Below are 21,610 nucleotides of genomic sequence, written 5' to 3' on the forward strand. Positions count from 1 at the left end.
CAAGTCTAAAAGTGAAAAGCCAGGCATGGTGGTGCATGGATGCGGCTGAAGCAACTGAGGAGGCTTTGGTAAGAGAATGATATGGAAGGTGGCAGGGGTGGGGGAGACAGAGAGACACAGAGAGATTTCAGCATAATTGGTTGGCTCTCTCAACAGCATTTTGCCATATTGTAGCAAACCACAGCAAGAACTTGTTCCAGGATCCTGAGCTTGAACCAAATTTATCTCTTGATCTAGGGGCCAGAGGATGCTATGGGGTGCTGGGCAAACTTTTGTCTTTATCCATTGGGTCTCTAATGACCAGACCTCCCCCGACCCCTGGCATGTCCCGAACCATGTTGAGCAGCCATAGCCTTAGAAAGATGTGTCTCTCTTCGATGTATTGGAAAAGATCGTCTATGGATGGAAGAATCGTGCAGCAAGTCTTATGCGTCTATGGTACTTATAAAGCCTCTAAGGAAGGAGCCCTAGAGAGCATTCATCAGGTCTTGGGACTGCTCCAGAGGTGGTGAAATCCTGAGACTCAGCTTATATTCTGGGACATGAGGAAAGATCATGGGTACAGGACGCAGGAGGTCCCCTCATTCTCTCAAATGTTAGCCCTCTGGACACATAGACATACATTTAAGTGCAAGGGTAATCATTTATTGAACTGCAAGAGCAAGAAATTTGTGCGGAATGATCATGGGTGGGGCAAAGAGAAATTTAAGAAAGCTTTTAATTCTCGATGTGCTGTCCTGGGTAACTAGGGAAGATGCTGGAGAGACCGGGATTGCACTTTTCTGTGACACAGGATGGAAATCAGATCGCAGAATTTGTCTCAGGATGCTCCATGGACAGGAAATGGTGATGCTGGAGTCCTGGTGAGAAGTCTCCACTCAGCACTGAGTAATCCAGGAAGAAAGAATACAGGAAACCATTAAGCACTTCTTGGATTGACTTCTGGACAGAGAGGCACTCTTGTATAGAACAAAGGATGAAGAAATAGATCTTGCCCTGCAATCTAATCAACATTATTTGCCAGATAACGGGGATTTTTTTTTATTAACTTGAGTATTTCTTATATACATTTCGAGTGTTATTCCCTTTCCCGGTATCCGGGCAAAAATTCCCCTCCCCACTCCCCTTCCTTATGGGTGTTCCCCTCCCAACCCTCCCCCCATTGCCACCCTCCCCCCACCAGTCTAGTTCACTGGGGGTTCAGTCTTAGCAGGACCCAGGGCTTCCCCTTCCACTGGTGCTCTTACTAGGATATTCATTGCTACCTATGAGGTCAGAGTCCAGGGTCAGTCCATGTATAGTCTTTAGGTAGTGGCTTAGTCCCTGGAAGCTCTGGTTGCTTGGCATTGTTGTACATATGGGGTCTCGAGCCCCTTCAAGCTCTTTCTCTGATTCCTTCAACGGGGGTCCTATTCTCAGTTCAGTGGTTTGCTGCTGACATTCACCTCTGTATTTGCTGTATTCTGGCTGTGTCTCTCAGGAGCGATCTACATCCGGCTCCTGTCGGTCTGCACTTCTTTGCTTCATCCATCCTGTCTAATTGGGTGGCTGTATATGTATGGGCCACATGTGGGGCAGGCTCTGAATGGGTGTTCCTTCAGTCTCTGTTTTAATCTTTGCCTCTCTCTTCCCTGCCAAGGGTATTCTTGTTCCCCTTTTAAAGAAGGAGTGAAGCATTCACATTTTGATCATCCGTCTTGCGTTTCATTTGTTCTAGGCATCTAGGGTAATTCAAGCTAATTGGGCTAATAGCCACTTATCAATGAGTGCATACCATGTATGTCTTTCTGTGATTGGGTTAGCTCACTCAGGATGATATTTTCCAGTTCCAACCATTTGCCTACGAATTTCATAAACTCGTTGTTTTTGATAGCTGAGTAATATTCCATTGTGTAGATGTACCACATTTTCTGTATCCATTCTTCTGTTGAAGGGCATCTGGGTTCTTTCCATTTTCTGGCTATTATAAATAAGGCTGCGATGAACATAGTGGAGCACGTGTCTCTTTTATATGTTGAGGTATCTTTTGGGTATATGCCCAAGAGAGGTACAGCTGGATCCTCAGGCAGTTCAATGTCCAATTTTCTGAGGATCCTCCAGACTGATTTCCAGAATGGTTGTACCAGTCTGCAATCCCACCAACAATGGAGGAGTGTTCCTCTTTCTCCACATCCTCGCCAGCATCTGTTGTCCCCTGTGTTTTTGATCTTAGCCATTCTCACTGGTGTGAGGTGAAATCTCAGGGTTGTTTTGATTTGCATTTCCCTTATGACTAAAGTTGTTGAACATTTCCTTAGGTGTTTCTCAGCCATTCGGCATTCCTCAGCTGTGAATTCTTTGTTTAGTTCTGAACCCCATTTTTTAATAGGGTTATTTGTTTCCCTGCGGTCTAACTTCTTGATTTCTTTGTATATTTTGGATATAATGCCTCTATCTGTTGTAGGATTGGTAAAGATCTTTTCCCAATCTGTTGGTTGCCGTTTTGTCCTAACCACAGTGTCCTTGGCCTTACAGAAGCTTTGCAGTTTTATGAGATCCCATTTGTCGATTCTTGATCTTAGAGCGTAAGCCATTGGTGTTTTGTTTAGGAAATTTTTTCCAGTGCCCATGTGTTCCAGATGCTTCCCTAGTTTTTCTTCTATTAGTTTGAGTGTGTCTAGTTTGATGTGGAGGTCCTTGATCCAGTTGGACTTAGGCTTTGTACAATGTGATAAGCATGGATCAATCTGCATTCTTCTACATGTTGACCTCCAGTTGAACCAGCACCATTTGCTGAAAATTCTCTTTTTTCCATTTGATGGTTTTGGCTCCTTTTTCAAAAATCAGGTGACCATATGTGTGGGTTCATTTCTGGGTCTTCAATTCTATTCCATTGGTCTATCTGTCTGTCTATGTACCAATACCATGCAGTTTTCATCACTATTGCTCTGTAATACAGCTTGAGTTCAGGAATAGTGATTCCCCCTGAATTCCTTTTATTGTTGAGGATAGCTTTAGCTATCCTGGGTTTTTTGTTATTCCAGATGAATTTGCAAATTGTTCTGTCTAACTCTTTGAAGAATTGGATTGGTATTTTGATGGGGATTGCATTGAATCTGTAGATCGCTTTTGGTAAAATGGCCATTTTTACTATATTAATCCTGCCAATCGATGAGCATGGGAGATCTTTCCATCTTCTGAGGTCTTCTTCAATTTCCTTCTTCAGTGACTTATTATACAGATCTTTTTCTTATTATACAGATCTTTTACTTGCTTTGTTAAAGTCACACCGAGGTACTTTATATTATTTGGGTCTATTATGAAGGGTGTCGTTTCCCTAATTACTTTCTCGGCTCGTTTCTCTTTTGTATAGAGGAAGGCAACCGATTTATTTGAGTTAATTTTATACCCAGCCACTTTGCAGAAGTTGTGTATCAGCTTCTGTAGTTCTCTGGTGGAACTTTTGGGATCACGTAAGTATACTATCATATCATCTGCAAATAGTGATATTTTGACTTCTTCTTTTCCGATCTGTATCCCCTTGACCTCCTTTTGTTGTCTGATTGCTCTGGCTAGAACATCAAGAACTATATTGAATAAGTAGGGAGAGAGTGGGCAGCCTTGTCTAGTCCATGATTTTAGTGGGATTGCTTCAAGTTTCTCTCCATTTAGTTTAATGTTAGCAACTGGTTTGCTGTATATGGCTTTTACTATGTTCATGTATGGGCCTGGAATTCCTTTTCTTTCCAGGACTTTTATCATGAAGGGGTGTTGAATTTTGTCAAATGCTTTCTCAGCATCTAATGAAATGATCATGTGGTTTTGTTCTTTCAGTTTGTTTATATAATGGATCACGTTGATGGTTTTCCGTATATTAAACCATCCCTGCATGCCTGGGATGAAGCCTACTTGATCATGGTGGATGATTGTTTTGATGTGCTCTTGGATTCGGTTTGCCAGGATTTTGTTGAGTATTTTTGCGTCGATATTCATAAGGGAAATTGGTCTGAAGTTCTCTTTCTTTGTTGTGTCTTTGTGTGGTTTAGGTATAAGAGTAATTGTGGCTTCATAGAAGGAATTCGGTAGTGTTCCATCTGTTTCAATTTTGTGGAATAGTTTGGATAATATTGGTATGAGGTCTTCTATGAAGGTGTGATTGAATTCTGCACTAAACCCGTCTGGACCTGGGCTCTTTTTGGTTGGGAGACCTTTAATGACTACTTCTATTTCCTTAGGAGTTATGGGGTTGTTTAACTGGTTTATCTGTTCCTGATTTAACTTCGGTACCTGGTATCTGTCTAGGAAATTGTCCATTTCCTGAAGATTTTCAAGTTTTGTTGAATATAGGTTTTTATAGTAAGATCTGATGATTTTTTTGTATTTCCTCTGAATCTGTTGTTATGTCTCCCTTTTCATTTCTGATTTTGTTAATTTGGCCGCACTCTCTGTGTCCTCTCGTTAATCTGGCTAAGGGTTTATCTATCTTGTTGATTTTCTCAAAGAACCAACTTTTGGTTTTGTGGATTCTTTCTATGGTCCTTTTTGTTTCTACTTGGTTGATTTCTGCTCTGAGTTTGATTATTTCCTGCCTTCTACTCCTCCTGGGTGTATTTGCTTCTTTTTGTTCTAGAGCTCTTAGGTGTGCTGTCAAGCTGCTGACATATGCTCTTTCCTGGAAAACGGGGATTAAAGCATAGAATAAATGACTCTTTCCTTACAGATGGCATATGAAAATGAAGTAACGAAAGGTCTGAGGCTTGTTTCCACAACATTTGGCATAAGAAGCTCTGAAGAATGGACATTGCCTTGAGGAATAATGATGAAAGCCTTGGCCACTTTTAAAGAGTTTCCTACATTATCTGAGTGATGTCTTGGGAAATGGGAAAGAGGGGTCAAAGGAGTCTGCTCTCCAGACTGGAGGAGAAGTGGAGATCATGTAACTCCACTTCCAGGTAATAAGCCAAGGTTGTATGGAGTTCAGATGAAGATCTTATTGTCCAGAGTGGGATGGAGTGGGCCACAGACTCTGAAGAGCAGTCATACTCACATCCTGCTAATCTCTGTTTGAAACTTTAACTCTTAATGTCACTTAACACATCGCTGAGCCCTTTTTACACAACCATGCAGCAACTATCGAAAACTCACTCCCTTGTTTTCTTGCCTAAGTGCTTGGGTCACTTTACTTTAGAGCTCAAAATAGGACCAGATAGTCACAAATCCACATAATTGAAAGCCATTTTCCAAGCTCTCCTCAAAGACTCCTTATCAAATTCTTCTTATAATAAATTGGGGGCACAATACTAACGCTTTTGGAAGGGCCTGCTCCATGCCCACCCCCTCCTTGCTCTCACTGGAGATTGCCCACCTGGAGGCTCAGGCCTTTCTTCAACCTCGGGCCTGGAGACAGCGATCTGCAGGGTGAGAACAAGAACGTGTTCAGGTACCAGGTCCACGTTATTCCCCGAAGAGAAAATGAGGTGCCTCTCCACCTTTCAACAAACGGCTGATAGCCAATCCCCCAGGTTTATTTCTTCTAAGATATAATATTCAGGACAAGAAAAATAAGTGAATCCTGACTTACCAGTCTTGGTTAGGTCAATGATATTGTCCCTAGTGATTCCATGCGCCTTGCATAGCTTTGCAAACTTTACCTTGGTGTCTGAACTCAGATCCTTTGTTCTGCCTGTGAAAAGAGCAGCAGTGCTTATAGCAGCTGTGTCCTAGGCATTGACCACAGGACTAAGTGAGGGAACAGGGGCTCCCCCAATAGGATGAGAAAATGACTGGTGACATGGTTGACAAGTGTGGATCCAATCTATCCTGAATGTGGCACCCATGGAATGGCCTTCTGGCACACAGAGAGATTTCAGAGTGTGCCCATCACTGTGCTTGAGACAGGGTGCAGGTGAACATTGTCGATCTTCGGGAACTGAGAAAGAGGTGGACCAAGCCGGGAAGACCATACTAAAGCTAGAGTTCCTTTACTCTTTTCCCACCCCAAGATCAGTGTCCGTGTGGAAATACTTTACCGTAAAGCTCCATCAGCTGGAAGGTTTCCCCGTTCTTGACATTAACGAGATGAAACATGACATAATTGTTATAGTCTGTCTTAAGTATAGTAAATGTATTCTCTCCGTCATCTGTGGAGGAAATTTGATACAGCTCAGAAATTCTCTGGTCTGCAAGAAATCATGTAAACCCTTTACCTGTTCTACACCAAACATAAAAAATCATTAAAATACATATCCTGGAAGAGACATGGGGCGGGGATGTCTGCTGCTACCCATCTGTAGCTTTCTGGACTCGATGAAGTAACTTCTAAGGAAGGGGGCCCTGGGACGATGCCCACTAGAGAACACTTAGCCACAGCAGTGACTCACTCTCTCTCTCATCCTCTCTGAGGCTCACCTGCCTCCCTCAGCACCTTCAAATGACACGTCTGTCTTTCATAAGTCTGCCGTCTCACATGGCTACATCCTGAGCAATGTGCATCAGTGCTAGCTACCGGGCAGTATCAGATTCCACCACACCATACTCATCCCCCTTGCCTGCCACTGGGCGCTAGCTATTAGATGGACCCATGTCCCTGGCTAAATCAACCATGTCAGGAAGTTCTTGAGATTCTACAAGGGGTTGTGGTGAGTTCGCTAGTAGAAAGTTTGACTGGGAAGTGCAAGTTCCTGAGTTCAATTCCCAGCAACACACACACACACACACACACACAGACACACACACACACACACACACACACACACGACAAAGGTAGTAGGGTTTACTGAATTCCTTGTAGATAGATATATAGGCATTCTATATACTTACACTCAACAAAATATTCTGCATCATTTGCCATTTTGTAGGCAACCAAAGAAAATTCTGTGCACACTCCATTTTCCCTGTAAAACAGAGCAAGCTGGTGCTTAGGGGATTGTTGATCTGGCTGGCTTCTTCACCCTCTACTCTGTATATATATCCAGTTTCTGATTCCATTTAACTTTTGAATATTTTTGCAAAATTAGCAAAATGGCAGTTTTTTAAATGTTATTTCGTTTCTGTCTGATACTTTAGTAATCATGAATTTGCTCTTATTTCTTCCTCCTCAGCTAAGGGCAGATAGCTCACTTACTTAATACGGAACTTGAAGCCTAAGGAATTCTCCAAGACATTGATGTGCTGCATAAAAACTCTCATGCTGCCATTCTCTTCTATCTTTTCTCTTTTGTCAGAGGCCACGACAATCGAAAAACCAATCCCCATTGAGCTGTAATGGATAAGAATATGCTTAAGGGATAAGGGGTTAGGGATACCGCATGGATGTGTTTCTTCTTGAATTTGGCTTGATAGAGTTGTCACAATACCTAACATTCTGCCCCTGCCTCTCATTGAGTGCAGAGGTCCCCAAACGTTGTTAGATCTGAATAGCATACAACTGATCTTACTTCAAGGTCTGAAGCCATTCCTTTGTCTAATAGAACAAGCCACTATACCCATCCCCTCAGAGGACCCGCTCAGAGGGAGTCCTCAGAGGACTCAAGAGTTCTCCAAAGCACTCTCTGAGTCAGAAGTTACTATTCGCTGAGCCTACCTTGTCCACATCGAGGTTCCCTATCACGGAACTAGCTTCTTCTGCATGGCCACAGACCAGGGTCAGGCCCAGACACAGCAGCAGCAGCAACAGCTTCATGTTGGTAGGGAATAGAATTGCCTCTCTGTCGGGTCAATCTCTCTGCTGATGGTGCCCACACTCCACCTCCGGCACTTTGCTCGTCTTTATATGCTCTCTGGGTTCCAGTTTTTTTTTCCTTCTCATGTGGGCCTCCTTCCCTCAGGCTTTGGGGAATGTTTTCTCATGTATTGATGTGAAGCCAAGGATTGTTCCTGTCCTTTTAAAACTTGGCAATGTCATATCTTATGGATTGATTCTATCACTCATTCATTTCGCAAAACATATTCCCAAGAAAAACAGTGGAAGTTCTAGAGGGCTGCCATCAAGAACCAGATGCAAGTTTGGATCTGACTTGGAATCAGAAAGCCAGTTATGGAGTAGGTGGGTACTGAACTGGAAGGTCAAGCATGGAGAGAATCTTTGCTTCAAGACTTGAGTGGAGTGTGGAAGAAGCTGAATTACTTGGGTTTTCTTTGAAAAGGTTCATTCACATTTCATTCATATGAGTATTGGTTTTGCATGTGTACCATGCACACACCTGGGCCCAAGGAAGTCAGAAGGAGGGCAAAAGAAGGAATCTGATTCTTTGAAACCTGTTCTTGCTGAGGACCCAGGTTCAATTCCCAGCACTCACATGGCATCTCACAACTGACTCTAACTCCAGTCACAGGAAATGACCCTCTTTTGGCCCCTGTGATCCCCTGTACACATGTGGTACATATGAACTCACTCATTCAGTCACATATGCATAAAAATAATAAATCTTAACTTAAAAAGATTATCAGGAATGGTCTTCCGAAGCTAAGCTGACAGCCCCACCCCCAAACCCACCCCAAAAGCTTGACCACAGAATGCAAACTGCTAACTTAGTAATGTAAACTGCTTCAGCTGTTTACCACAGAAAACGTTGGACTTTAACTGACTGGACATAATCTCATGTTCAAAGTCATATTTGCTCATGGAAGTCCAAGTGGAAATGATGTCAAGAGTCTGCTTACAAAGAAGCACAGTTATAACGGGAACATATTTTGTATCCTTATAAATTTTATTTACCCTGGAACTAGAAACATATAATAGTGTTTGATGTGGGGAAATAAAGAAATCAAGAAGGAGGCAAGTCCTCGATAGGTTTTATTTCCACTTTGTATCAACTCTCTATAGTTTGTACTATTTATTTTCAACTTTCCATACTGTTAGCTAAGACTCAGAAAGATCAAGTGCAATGCCCACCTCGTCCAGCAAGGAAGATGCAACACCGTTGGATTCTTCTCAACAGTCTTTATTGAAGTAACACCTCATTCTTGATACGGGGACCCCGAGCAACAAAGGCACCAGCCTTATATACAAAACAGGCTATGGCTATATACTTGTCCTCTAGGGATTGGTGGAACATGAAATACCTCATTAGCATGAATATCACTCCAGCCTGATAGCTTGCCAGAGAAATGCCAGGACATGTGCTTTGTGGATGTTAACCACAAATGACCACCAGATGTCAGCGCCATCTTTTATCTATATGTGCCGCTCCCTACAACTCCTCCTTTTTTGTATCATGAAAAAAAAAAAAGAAGCCAATAGATGGAGGTAGTGGTCTGAGAGAGATCAGACATGTCTCACAGAGTGCCCAACTCGGTTATGGCGGGCTACTCTTGCAATTAGTACTGCACCCCAATGGCAATAAATGAACTTATGCTGTAACACACCATTCTGGGCTATACGTGCGTTTTTATTGGGGAGAAACTGGGCAGAGGAGCATTTGACCAGTCCGTATGTTCAAATGGGGTGTAGCCACCTCTGTCTGTGACTGGTCTAGATCAGGGTGTCACGTCAATATTGTCATTGCTCCTGTCTTAGGTCGTTCCTCCTGGCAGCTCGGCCATTCCCATTACTGGGTTACCCTATCGACACCGGGCCCCTGTCTTAGGTTGGTCCTAGCCTGAGGACAGTTGCCCGTCTCTGGAGACAATGAGTTCACATGACAGTGACAAAATAGGATCTAGGGCAAACTCTTAATTTTTCAAAGAGGCCAGCCATATGTTGGGAGAAGCACGACTTTCAATGGCAACCATAGCCTGGTAAACAATCGCTTTGTGTCTGGCATGTTCTCGTTGTAAATTGCAGAAGAGCCATAGACATACTCCACATCCCAAAAGGACAATGGCCCCCCAGGCAAACATGCCAACCCATTCTTTCAAAAAGGAGGAAGCATTGATAATCCATGAGGTGAAATCTCCAAACGTGATACGTTCCAATCTAGTGTTTTTAAGGACAGCAATCTGCATCAGTAATAATCTTGATAGTTACTCCACTTTCATGGAGCAGTTTACTTTCAGATAATTCGAGATTTCTTTGCTCTCTTGAGAATACTGAGAAATATTAGCTTGCAAAGGAGTAATGCATAAACCTCTAAGGGAGGAAATGCAGGACAGCTGTGTCATATGATATAGTGCTTCAATTTGTTCTTGAATTAAATCCATTCGTTGATTAGTTAATAGAAAGCCAGTCAAGTGGGCATTAAATTCTTCTTGTATCTCTAATGCCACTGCGGTTCTTTCCACATTCTGGTTGATAGTCTCAGCCGTCTGTACTTGATTAGTCATAGCAATCTTGGCTGGTGTTGCTGCAGCGGCTGATAGTAAAATGTCTGAAGTTATAGCTGCCATAATACCAAAATCCCCTTTGGTTCTTAGTAAATGAAGTATGGGAAAACTATCTGGGTTGGCCTCTACTGGAATTGGCACAAAGGAGGGAATCTTGACCATCACTGCAGTATCATTGGTGCCATCCAAGTATTCAGCTAAATAGCAGACTACATCAGAGTTGTTAAAATTTAAAGCATCATCGCTTACAGTAGTGCTTATCAGAAAGAAGAAAGGTGGTCTAACACATACTGAAGCCCCAACGGCAGTATCATTTGCTAAAAGGCCATTAATCTTTACATTTACTAAACTGGTTTTGTTATTTGTTCTAGTGGCTGAAATATTATACACTGTAAAGTTTTCACCTAATAATCAGGCAAAAGGAATTAGAGATGTGTATGCTCCCTGCTCATTTGATAATACCCATTGATACCAAGGCCAAAAATTATTTTTGCCAGACTTATTTTCCCCCTGATCATACTGTACATTCCCAAGAGGAGTGGAAAATTCAAATCGCCGTAGGAATTGTTTTGCTCTATGGAATGGACTCTGACATGGGGTAAAATTAGGTGGAAACGCTTGATATGGGGGCAAGTACGTAGGACTTTACGACAGGTAGAGTTATCTAGTGTGTGATTGCCTTGCCCCAGGCGTGATGGAAAACTACAATTATGCATCATAATCAAAGTTGTAATGTTCAACTCAGCAGAATTATTGATTGATGTGTCTCCACTGCCTGAAGAGGCTCCTTGGGTAACTTGACTCAAAGCAGCCAGGATAGTCAGTGCCCATAGCACTATTGCTCATAGGATCCAACAAATTAGCCAATGTTGTCCTTCGCAGCCATATACAAGGCAGGGAGGAATTTTTAAGAGTGAAACATAATGTATGCAACAAAGAAAGATTAGTGGCAGTATACCGTTGGGACAATTCTCCATTAGGCACTATACAGGGAACATCACGCAAACAGGAGGTGGAGAAGAAGGTTGGCAAAACAGTAGAATTGCTATGAACTGGCATAAGTAATGGCCAGGGTCTGGCAATAGGCCACAGAGTGAGTGAATCAACCTGGATTACCATTTCCAGCAATAATAGAGTGCACAGTTCCATTGTCTGGAGTGGCAGGAGGCAGTTGGCAAGTGAAATGCTCAGGCACCCAAATTGGGTTGTCTTGATTCTGTGGAAAAACACAAACAGCTCTCCTAGATCTCAAAATCACGGTATCTGGGCCACGCCATTCATCAGTTAAGACATCCTTCCACTTGACTTCTGCATTAGTCATAGTTGTAGTGCGGCCATGTGCATCCAAGACTAAAATGTTCAAATTAAAAAGCACTAATGACAACTGTTCTCTTGGTGTTTTGCCGTAAACAATTATCCCTTTTTGTTTTTGTATAAGCTCTTTTAAGGGACGATGTGCTCTTTCCACAATTCCTTGACCCTGGGGATTTTACCGTAATCCAGTAGTATGCTTGACCTGCATTGTCTGGCAAAATGCCTGAAAGGACTTTGCAGTGTAGGCAGGCTCATTGTCTGTCTTGAGACTATCAGGCTTTCCCCAGGCTGCCGACGCCTCTAAGCAATGACTAATGGCATTACGAGCTTTTTCACCAGTCATCAAAGTGGCATGTATAATACCGCGGAACAGGTATCAAAAGAAACATGAGCATATTTTAAATTTCCAAATTGAGATATGTGTGTGACATCCATCTACCAAATTTTTAGCAGAATCGGACCATGAGGGTTAATTCCCACCTGAGGAGGGTGGTGAAATTGAATAAAATTCTGGCAACGAAATACCATAGCACGAGCTGCAGCTCTAGAGGTTTTAAATTTTTGTTGAAGAGTGAAGGCAGGAACATGAAACTTTTGATGCAAATCTCTAGCGAGATCAACTGGAGCTGCATGAAAAATAAACTCTCTACGAGTACTGGCATCCACCAGGGCGTTATTGCTGGCCATGGGACCAGGCAAATTAGTATGAGCTCGAATATGTTGTCTGAAAAATGTATTTTTCTGGCACCAATCAATTTTTGTAATTCTGAAAGAATTTGACGTACAGTACTAGTCGACCTAATTGGCCCTGCAATTTCAAATGAGCACACAGCATTAACTACATAAGCAGAATCAGAAATTAAATTAAAGGAATCATGAAATCTTTTAACAACTTCCAATACAATATTACATTCTGTAATTTGGCAGGTGCCTGGACTGTATTGAATTAATACTCCTTCTTGAGAATCAACCATATAGGCATCTACACCTGTTTTGGAGCCATCTGTATAAATATCTAATGCTCCAGACAAAGGCTCTGAGGCAGTGACCTTAGGAAAAAATCACTGGATGTTCAGTAAAAAATTGTAACAAAGGATCCTTAGGATAATGATTGTCAAACTCTCCATCAAAACTACAGCGTAATATGGCCCAATCATCTATCACGGCACACAATGTTTCCATCTGAGCTGTAGTATAGGTATAATAATTTTCTTTGGTACAATACCAAAATTCTGAAATCAAGATTTTGCACCTAACATAGCAAGCTGTGCAACAGCAGAAGGGTAATATTCAAGGGTCTTATTAGGAGAAATATGGTGATAAATCCAAAGAAGCGGTCCTTGTTGCCATAGCACTCCTGTAGGCTGATGAAAGATTCTCAGTATACACTAAAGGAGATCTTCCTTTTCCTTGCACCTTCTTATCATTGCTTTATCCAGTCTTTCTTCTACTTTCCTTAAGGATAATTGTGCTTCATTGGTTAAAGCACGGGGTGAAGTAAGCTGAGAATCCCCTTTTAGGATCTCATAGAGTGGTTGTAACTCTACATTGGGCATTTTAATATAGGGTCGAATCCAATTTATGCTTCCTAGTAATTTCTGAAAGTCATTTAAAGTTTCTAAATGATCTTTTCATCAAGTGGCTGACAAAAGAATTGTAACCAGTTCACCTGGGACTTTCAGGACATCAGTAGCAGCCCTTTATCAAACTGTCTCAGTGGGCTAAAGGCCCATGGAAAAGAAAACATTAATCTTGACCTTGGCCACAGCCTCCAGTTGGATTAAGTTGAAGAGCTGGTGCCAAGACTTTCTCCTCTTATCATCATAGAGTAAAGCCTGTTCTGTCTGGGAAAACAAAGTTACTCACAGTCTTCTGCGGACTTTTTCTGAAACTATTTCAGGGGCACCCCTGTCCCCAAACCTGGGGCATTTTGACCATAGGGACAGGAACTGGCTGTTGAAGGGATAGGACCAAAGGCACTCTCCATGTTAATGATGACCAACGGGAAAAGTAACTTAATGTTGGAGATCAACTCCTCTCTTGGAATAAGGCCAGCAGATAAGGCATGCTCCCTTAAAGAACTTCTCTTAATGAACACTCTCCTTCTGTGAGCAAGCGTTGAAGGTCAGGCCACTAAAGGCAGCAACTGGAATTTTTTTTTCTCTTACCCTGTTATTTGAGGGATGGATAAATTCTTTTCTTGTTCTTGTTTTCCTTAGAGTCCTCCCTCGCCTCACTCTCAGCCTTTTCAGATCATTCCTCCTGTAGCATTTCTAACGCAGCCTGTCCCTTTTTTATAGCGTGCTGACAGCATTTCTGATCTCAGCTGCCCACTGTGAGATTCCCAGAGACAGTGAACCAAGGTGCAATGGCATCACATTCACTAAGAAATCTCTCTAGAGTGCTTCTTTTCATCCTAAGCCTTTTTCTTTCAAACAGCTCTTGAAGAGCCAGAAATATTGGGTGAGACTGAGAAGTCCCCATGCTCACTAAAGCAGCTCCACAGCTAGTTTCGCTCCCCCCTACTGTGTGGGCTGCGAGCAGAAGCACAGATAAAACACTATGTTTCAAAAAATAATGTTGGCTATCAACCAACACACTGCCACTAGATCGGGGTCCATAAAATTAAATTTCCTTTTGATTTTAAGCTTACGCTCACCAAGAAGCTCCTGAGGAGCTAACAGGAGCGGGGTGGAGTGTGAGTTTTCCATGTTTTACGAGCTTATTTACAATCCATTTACGAGCAGGGCAGGCTGACGTGTTTATTTACACACGATCTTGTAGCTCATCATTAGTGGGCTCTTCCCAGCAAATGCACTCATGCCCGGGATGGTGGCAATTCAAACAGTACAACACCACCACACAAAAAGGGTAAAAGGCAAAAGTGCTAGTCCAACCCACAGAGGATCCATTGGGGAAAACAACATTGCTGTGTTCCACAAACCTTTTTACCTCTAAACAAAGGCTTTCATCGCCTCTGCTTAGTCCAGAGAACTTTATTGTCCCTAAAAGGGAACTTTATAGTCCCTTGTCCGGGAGCTTTATAGTCCCTCACCCGGGAGCTTTATTGTCCCTTAGCCAGGAGCTTTATTGTCACTTATCCAGGAGCTTTATTGTCCCATCTGGAAACTTACCGACGTCGCCATCCTGAGGTTGAAGAGTTGTGAATCCAGAAGGATGTCCTCGGATCCCAGTAAAGGCCACCAGTTGCAACACCACCTCGTCCAGCATGGAAGACGCAACACCGTTGGATTCTTCTCAACACCCTTTATTGCAGGAAGACCTCATTCTTGATACGGGGACCCCGAGCAACAAAGGCACCAGCCTTAAATACAAAAACAGGCTATGGCTATATACTTGTCCTCTAGGGATTGGTGGATCATGAAATACCTCATTAGCATGAATATCCCACCAGCCTGATAGCTTGCCAGAGAAATGCCAGGACATGTGCTTTGTGGGTGTTAACCACAAACGACCACCAGATGTCAGCGCCATCTTTTCTATATGTACCGCTCCCTACAATTAAGTAACTATACAAGGCCATACAGCAAGTCAGCGAGAGAACTTAGACTTAAACCCAAGCCTGTCCATCTGACTCAGGAGCCTTTGTTCTTATTAACTCCACTACACAGGTCGGGATGTTTTTACAGGAAGGGAGGATTGTTAAATAGGAGAAAGAGGAATGAACAGCACTGGAGAGCTCCAGACACATCAGACTGAAACTGCACATGGGTTTCTTTAAAATGTGGAGGAGTGGGTGTAGCTTGAGATTGAATGAGACATGACTACTGGCCCCTCTTGGTCTACAAGTATTTGGTAAATGCTTGACTAGGGGATTATCATTTTTCTTTTCTCCTCTTCCTCTTTCTCCTGCTCCTCTCCCCTCCTCTTCTTTTCTTGGTTGATTGCGGTGTGTGTGCACACATGTGCACACATGTGCACACGCCTGTCCCTTTGCTAGTATACACAGGAGTCAGAACAGGGTGCCAGTTTTCTCCCTCTGTCTCTTTTACTTTATCCCCTTCAGACAGGGTCTCCCTCTGAATCTGGGACTTAGTGTGTTTCAGATAGGCAGGCTGGCCAGTAAGTCCCAGCAATCCTCCAGTCTCCAACATCTAACTAGTGTTGGGGTTAAAGGCAGCCATGACCACCTTTTTAATGTGAGTTCTGAGCATCTGCTCTGACCTTGCTGGGAGCCCACACAGCCCTCACAGCCAGTACTTCTCCACTGATCTGTCTTCCCAGCAACTCACATAGAGACTGGCCTTGAGCTTCCTGAGTTTCTGAATGGTCTTGGATCTGTGGCAGTCCCCCAGCTCCAGCCTCCTGAATGCTAAGATTACAGGTTGTAGCACCACGTCTGGCTATAGATTATTGCTTTTCTAGTAATGAGAGAAGATGCTTCCGCAGCAGAAGACAACAGAAAGTCCCTTCCACTTAACACTCCTCAGTACATGTGGGCTGCTCGAGTGACTGACGCACTGTTAAGAAATGACTAGACAAAGCACGTGGGTATGGGGTTTAAGGAGTGTACGTGTAACAGCTAATGGCCCATTTATAACTAGCTAGCATTTCTGAAACTGACTAATAGGAAAATGATTTAATGACCTTTACCTGAGTCTTACCCTCAACTAATTGAATAAATACCCCATTCAGAAAGCCTGCGGAAACATTCGAGTCACTTACATGGTGTCAGGATGTGTTTGGGGCCAAGAAGAACATCAATAAACACGGGCTTATTTGATTCATGTCCCAGAGAGGAAATATTCTGTAGTCCCTCCAGCAGAGTGACAGCTAGGACTCCTGACCCCAGCTCAACATCAGTTCTAAAGCACCTGCTTCTGTCAGCATCAGAGGATGCTTGGAGCCACTGTAATCCACCTGCTTAACTCCCAAAACCTAGAGCGGTCCCCAGAAAACAGGCAGAAACAAACTTTAGGGGACAAAGAGATTATTGGCCAGGAACTCATGAAGGACGAAGGGAGCTAGGAGACAGCAGAAACAAGGAAGGGAAGTTATCCTGTGTCCAGCAGAAATGCTATGCCCAGTTTTGCTCGATCATAGGCTGGGGGATGTGCACCCCAAAGAGACCAGCATCTCAGCTCAAAGACAAGGGAGTCTGAAGCAGTTAACAGTTGGGACGGCTAGCTATTCACGCTCCTCACAACCAAGCAGTCTTTTTTTCAAGGTTGGGGGTGGACTCTAAGCTATACTGCACCATGATGTCTGGGATTTCATTCTGCTATCCATGAGTAGTCTTTCTTCACAGGTCTCAAGTCCTTTCCCCAACTAGGTATCTGTCACAGGAACATTGCAATACAAAGATATTAACTCAGGGGAATCTGCAAGCCACCGAGGCCAGGAACTATGCATCCACACTACTGCATGCTCAGACGGGTCAGCGACTTGGCAGGCACAGTGTTAGCATTCAGTCACCAATGGATGATGGAGGGAAGGCAGGATGACACCAGAAGAGGGATAGACAGGAGAGATGACTCCCGGTTAAATTCCCAGCACCCACAGGAATGCATAAGTCTAGTTCCAGGGACCCAACCCACTATGTGGGCACTGCGTGCATGTACTGCACAGACATACATGCAAGCAAAACATTCATACACATAAAATAATCTATTGTTTCAAGCACAAGAGACATTCTTTGATATCTCAAAATTTAAATATGACAACCCCTGATATTCTCTTAATAGTTCTTAAATAAAACATGAAAATCTGTACAAACACATTGTTAACAAAATACTTCCCTGAGCTGCGTGCTGCCGTTCCTGGACTCCCAGCTCCATTGTCCACCCACTGGAAATAAAGAAATGAATTAAGCATTTTCTAGAATTCAATGATACCTAAACCACACAAAGACTCCATAAATAAAGAGAACTTCAGACCAATTTACACTATGAATATTGATGTCTATATTCTTGATAAAATGCTTGCAAACTGAATCCAGGAACACATCAAAAACATTATTCGCCATGATCATGTAGGCTTCATCCCAGGGATATAGGGATGGTTCAATGTACAGAAATCCATCAATGCAATTCACTGTACATACAAACTAAAATAAAAATATCACATGATCATTTCACTAGATGCAGAAAAAGTCTTTGACATAATCCAACACTCCTTCATATTAAATGTCTTGGAGAGATCCGATATATAAGGTGCATTTCTAAACACAATAAAAACAATATACAGCAATCCAAAAGCCAACATAAAAAAAATAAAGAAAAATATAAAGCAGTTCCACTAAAATCAGGGATAAGACAAGGCTGCCCATTTTCTCTCTATAAATTTAACATAGTGCTTGGAGGAAGTTCTAGCTAGAGCACTAAGACAACTAAAGGATATCAAAGGGGAACAAATTGGAAAGGAAGAAGTCAAGGTATCACTATTCACAGATGATGTGATAGTACACGTATATGACTCCCAAAATTCTACCAGCTGATAAACACCTTCAGCAAAGTGGCCAGAGAAAAAATGAACTCAGAATAAATCAGTAGCCCTCCTTTATAAAGCAATAAACAGGCTGAGAAAGAAATTACGGAAGCAGCAATCTTTACATTAGCCATGAATAATGCAAACTATGGTGGTGTAACTCTAACCAAGCAAGTGAAAGACCTGTATGACAAGAACTTCAAGTCCCTGAATAAAGAAATCAAGGGAGTTATCAGGAGATCGAAATAACTCCCATGCTCATAGGTCAGTAGGATTGACACAGCGAAAATGGCCCTAATGCCCGAAGCAATCTATGAGTTCAGGGCAACAACCACCATAATTCCAACGCAATTCATTACAAACCTTTACAGAGCCGTTCTCAACCTCAAATAGAAAACCAAAAACCCAGGATAAACTAAACAATCCTGAACGATAAAAGAACCCCTGGAGGAATCACCATCCTGATTTCAAGCTGCACTACAGATCCAATAATAGTAAAAACTACACCGTGTTGTTACAGAGACAGACAGGTTGATGAATGGAATAAAATCAAAGGACTGGAAATCACACACACATACACACACAAACACACACACACACACACACACACACACACACACACACACCTATGGAAACCTGATTTTTGATAAAGAAGCCAAAATCATACAATGGAAAAAAGGAGCATCTTAAATCAAATGGTGTTGGTGTAATTGAATGTCTGCATGTAAAAGAATGCAAATAGAGCCATATCTATCACCCTGCACAAAACCAAACTCCAAGAGGATCAAGGACCTCAACATGAAACCGGACATACTGAACCTAATAGAAGAGAAAGTGGGGAACTTCCTTGAACACATTGGAACAGGAGACAAAACCCCAAAAAACGCCAATAACTCTGAGCTACAGAGCTAAACAGAGAATTCTCAACAGAGGAATCTTGAAAGGCTGAGAAGCACTTAGGGAATTTTCAGAGTCCTCGGTCCTCAGGAAATGCAAATCAAATGACTCTGAGATTCCTTCTTATACCAATCAGAATGGCTATAATAAAAAACTGAGATGGCAGCACATGATGGTTAAGATGTGGGGAAAGGAAATATTCACCCATTGCTGGTGGGAGTGCAAACTTGGACAACCACTTTGGAAATCAATTTGGCAGTTTCTCAGAAAATTGGAAATGAACCTGAAGTCTCAGCTATATGCCACAAGCATACCCCACTCTACCACAAAGACACTCGCTCAACTGTGTTCATAGCAGCTTTATTTGTAGTAGCCAGGAATTGGGAATAGCTCAGATGTTCCTCAACTGATGAATGGAAAAAAGAAAATGTGGTACATCTACACAATGAAATACTATTCAGCTATTAAAATCAAAGAATTCGTGAAATTTGCGGGCAAATGGATGGAACTAGAAAATATCGTCCTGAGTGAGGTGGTTCAGATCCAGAAAGATAGGCATGGTATCTAGTCACTTATAAGTAGACATTAGCCATAGTGCAGGATAACCATACTACAATCCACAGACTCAAAGGTAATTAGGAGGGCCCAAGGGAGGCTTCAAGAATCTCACTCAGAAGGAAACAATATAGTCTTCAAAGGTAGATAGGTGGGAGAGGGGGTGAGGAGGGGAACTGCGATAGGGATCAGGTGTGGGGAGAGGGTGCTGGGGAGGTCTGGATGTGAGAACAGAAACTGGTGGGAGGTAATACTGAAACTAGGAGATCTAGGATAAGGGAGGCTCTGGGGAGTCTATAGGGATGACCTACCCTAGACGCCTACTAGCAGTAATATGGAGATTGAAGTGGCCATCTCCTATAGCCAGGCAGGACTTCCAGTGGAGGGAGAGAGACATTAATCCAGCTGCAAAACCTTCAACCCAAAATTTGTCCTGCCTTCATGATGTTCAGGGACAAAGATGGAGCAGAGTTTGAGGGAATGGCCGACCAATGACTGCCCAACCTGAGATCCATTCCATTGGAGAGTCAACCCTGACGGTCTTAGTGATACTCTGCTATGCCTGGAGACAGGAGCCTGGCATAGCTGTCCCCTGAGAGGCTTCATCCAGCACTGAATGGAAACAGATGCAGACACCCACAGTGAAACATCAGGCCGAGCTCGGGGAGTCTTGTAAAAGAGCTGGAGATAGGACTGAGCGCTAAGCTGGACAGGGCAAGGACACCACTTGCACACCTACTGTTGTGCTAGAACCTCTTCTGGTACTAAAATCTTTATTAGTCAGGGTTCTCCAAAGGGACAGAACTTATAGGCTCTAATCTTTACTTCCTCCATTCTGTGATGTAAATTATATTACATCATTTAGAGTTGAGTTTGTCCTTTTTTGGTAGATTCTGGAGGTGTAGAATTTGGTTGCCACTTGAGGTAGTTATATAGAGGGAATCTACTGTTATAACCTTTGACATTGCTTTTTCACCCAGTGAACTGTAACGTCCTGTTCTCATCCCATTGTCTTGCAACATTTTCTAACTTACTTTGAATTTATCCTTTGAACCGATAGTTATCTATATTTGCTTCATTTGATTTCCACGAATTGCTCAAATAAACTCTGCCCACTACCCCAAGTTCTTAACCCTGGATGACTTCTTCAAAGCCTCTACTGTTGGTTTTTAAGCAATATTAATCCATGACCCTGAGGGCCAGACTCTGTCACACAGACACACTTATGAGTCCTAAACCATTCACGGATTCTCAGAAGACAAACACTGTCTGCGTTGATATTATGAGTATCAATAAAGACACCGTGGCCACCAAGATGTGCTCAGATTCTGGATAAATATGAGTTGGTAACAAAGGGAATCTTTTTAGCATGTGAACCTAGTAAAATTGCTTAAGGTTTGCTCGGTCAGTGTTGGATAGAAGGGAGTATCTGGTTTTGACGGGCCGTATTGTCTTGTGTCATTCCCCATATCTAGTCCAGGAGTGATTTTTGGTTTTGTGTTTTAAACTCTTTTTCAGAGAATGGTAGGTTGTGGGTTGAAGTGGAAACTTAAAGGCTGTTGGAATGTCTGTTGTGTAGGATGTCACACAGGTGAAGGCAGGTAAAAGGTAGAATGAGGCCTGCCATTGGATGAGAAGGATGGATGAGTGGAGAAAAGTTTTAGAGAGAGGAGGAGACTGGAGTGAGGCAGAGGAAGCAGCGGAGAGAATATGGAGGCTGATGTGAAGATACCTCTGTGCACATTTACAGGTTATGAATATTCTTAAGGGATGGATGTGTACAGGGCTTTGTATGTATAGGTGGGCAATTGTATCTTATCAATTGGATCAGAGGTTATTGTGTTGTGTGTTCTTTCATGTGGATATTTAAATCGAAGACAGTTATGTGGCAGCCGGAGACACTAAGCTGCCACAGACTTGGGATGTATATTTCTGGCCTGGTTCATCCTGCCTTGGGAACTGGATGGGTAGAGAGATTGTTGCCAGGCTCAGAGAGTAGTCATAGGCAGTGTGGTATGGGATGGAGCAGAGCAGGTGAGAAGCTTTGCTGACTGAGATGAAGATATCTACCAGATATCTTGGGGCAGTTTGGTGCTGTATCTAGTATGGGGTAAAAGAAAGCTTTTTTTCTAATTTTACAGCAACACAGTTGGAT

At 42.7% G+C, this 21,610-nt stretch overlaps 1 long non-coding RNA gene and 1 pseudogene across 2 annotated transcripts; both read right to left on the reverse strand.

Moving 5' to 3' along the window:
- Window positions 1–623: 623 nt before the first annotated feature.
- LOC148005829 (major urinary protein-like) lies at window positions 624–7,697 on the reverse strand (annotated as a pseudogene). The gene is made up of 7 exons (XR_015620930.1): window positions 7,562–7,697; window positions 7,103–7,237; window positions 6,799–6,872; window positions 6,009–6,119; window positions 5,561–5,662; window positions 5,345–5,390; window positions 624–959 (listed from the first exon to the last, which is right to left on the reverse strand). The product of XR_015620930.1 is annotated as a major urinary protein-like (transcript).
- Window positions 7,698–8,903: 1,206 nt separating this feature from the next.
- On the reverse strand, window positions 8,904–18,053 carry LOC148005830 (uncharacterized). Its single transcript, XR_015620245.1, has 4 exons — window positions 18,021–18,053; window positions 17,312–17,364; window positions 14,691–14,881; window positions 8,904–11,458 (listed from the first exon to the last, which is right to left on the reverse strand). It is a non-coding gene; the product is annotated as an uncharacterized LOC148005830 (long non-coding RNA).
- Window positions 18,054–21,610: the final 3,557 nt, after the last annotated feature.

This window comes from Rattus norvegicus, chromosome 5, assembly GCF_021556685.1.
Source record: "Rattus norvegicus strain SHRSP/BbbUtx chromosome 5, alternate assembly SHRSP_T2T, whole genome shotgun sequence".
Taxonomy (NCBI): domain Eukaryota; kingdom Metazoa; phylum Chordata; class Mammalia; order Rodentia; family Muridae; genus Rattus; species Rattus norvegicus.